Consider the following 2257-nt stretch of genomic DNA (forward strand, 5'->3'; position numbering starts at 1 on the left):
AATTAATATTGCCTGTTACTCCCTTTAGACTTGATTTTTTTCATAGAACAGAAAATATTACATAATCAAAGAACTTCTGCCTTTTCACAATATATGAGTAAGGAAAGGCATTAGGAAGATCAGAGATTTGGACAATGCTGAGTGAAGTCAATGGTAACTCTGGGATAGTTTAAAGACTGTTGAATAATAATTGCTTTAGAATGTGGTATGAGATGAGATTTCCTCAATTATTTTTCTGCCCTTTTACTGGAATCTAACATTTTTTACATGTTATATATAATCCCACATTTTATGTTACACACATGTTATCAATTATTAAAATCATATTGTATTTGAGTAGTACTTGACAAGGGATAGCTTCAGTGGTATCCTTGATCTGTATGGTCTTTGCTCCAGGAAGAACAGGAATTCTATATTCTATGAAAGTATATTGGACAAGACAAGACTTATTAAACAACTCAGAGACAGCAATGTATTTCGAGAGTTATAAATGCTAAATTGGACGCAAGCATAGTGAAGAAAGGTAAATGAGGTAACCATTGGTACCTTACTGGCACTTCATAATCATCCACTCAAAATCAAAATTTAAGTAAAACTTGATATGCAGCTAATGGAGGCTAATCAAGGCAGAAGGCTTTGAAAGCTCCTATGCTAAAAACTGAGGCCAAATAATTTGGAAAGCATCTGATTTCACAAAACACCAAGCTATGGTGTCTCTATGACAGAGATGGCAAAGTCCATAATCAGAGTTCAGAGCACCCCAGAAGGCAGATCTCACCATGGCAGGATTGAAGAATAAAGGCAACAAACTCAAGACTGATTTTGGTGTGGGTAGAATGTTAAGATGCAGTGCAGTTCTATTTACAAAATCACTACCGTAACAGAAATAGAAAACTCTAATTAGAGAACAAACGACATGAACTCCATTTGTCTACCTATGAAGCCCTCACCCAGGTGTAGGTGTGAGCCAGCAGAGCTAAAGGATCCATTAAAAAAGACTCTCAGTAAGCCTTGAATTGACAGGATAGCTATAGTTTAGTAGGGGTGAAAAGGAAGACATAATCAGAGGTAATAAGGTGAAAACTAAAAAGTGGAAAATGATGACCAGTGTTCATCTTTTTTTTTTTGCATAAAATAAAGATGGCCAATGAAGCCTGAAAATAAGAGAAATGGAAAAAGTTTTAAGGTTTAGCAGAAAAGCTGAAGAGAAATATGTAGAACACCTATTTCAAACAAAGACGTTTCAAATCATCTTTATGGAACTTGATATACCTAAGCCAAAGATGAACAATTAAAATTTTAAAAATCAAGAGTTAAATTATGGGGCCAGTCAAACAGCTCAGCAGATTAAAGTGCCTGCTAGCAGGCACAAGGGCCGGGGGTTTGATCCCAGGGCCTGCCTTGCTGGCCCCGCCCCTGGGATGCACTGAGATGGCAAATGAGACTGGGTGTGGTGGTGTGCATCTGTCATCCCAGCTTTTGGGAGGCTGTTAAATAAGTGGATCACTATGAGTCTGATTTAGTAGTGAGACCTGAAAAACCTGCAGATCCTCCCCACCCCCAAAAAAAGAGTTAAATTATGATATACTTTGTAGTTCTTACTGGTATCAAGAAGATATGTTAATTGTGTTTTGGGACTAGGACATATAAAGTGCAAAAGACACACTACCACATGAAGGCATCAGCAAATTTAGGAAAGTCTTCAAAATTTGAGTTTCTATTCCAAGCCAGAATGATAAGGATTTCATATCATGAGGTACAGCACAAGGGGAAAAAGGAGACAAGAAAGAGACACAAAAATAATATGAACAATACCTGGCCAAGAACTATTTAGAAAAAGAAACTTTTATCTTAAATTTCATTACAAACCAATCATCTAAATATCTTTTTAAACCTCAATATAGAAGCTAATGTTCAATATTTATCATTAATCTCCAATCTTGAAAATCTTTAGCTCTCCTCAGGCTTTCTGAGCTAAGGAAATCTCAGTTTTGTAATCATTAATGATCATTATCCTTAAATGAAAATGTACTGGAAATAACTTTTATATCATTCTTAGGAGTAATTTAAAGACTAAAAAGGAAATATTAACGTTGAAAAAGAACAGCATAATAGATGCGAACCCTGCTGAAGAGAATCACCAGTAAAAGAGATGTCCTTTTCTAGTAATTTCATGTAAAAGCTGTACTTTTCCATGTTTCTTAGCAGGTAAGAAAGTAAACAATAAAAAGCCCTATCCCTGGCATCTTAAACCAAG

The sequence above is a fragment of the Octodon degus genome, unplaced genomic scaffold (genome assembly GCF_000260255.1).
Source record: "Octodon degus isolate 3935 unplaced genomic scaffold, OctDeg1.0 scaffold00175, whole genome shotgun sequence".
Classification (NCBI taxonomy): Eukaryota; Metazoa; Chordata; class Mammalia; order Rodentia; family Octodontidae; genus Octodon; species Octodon degus.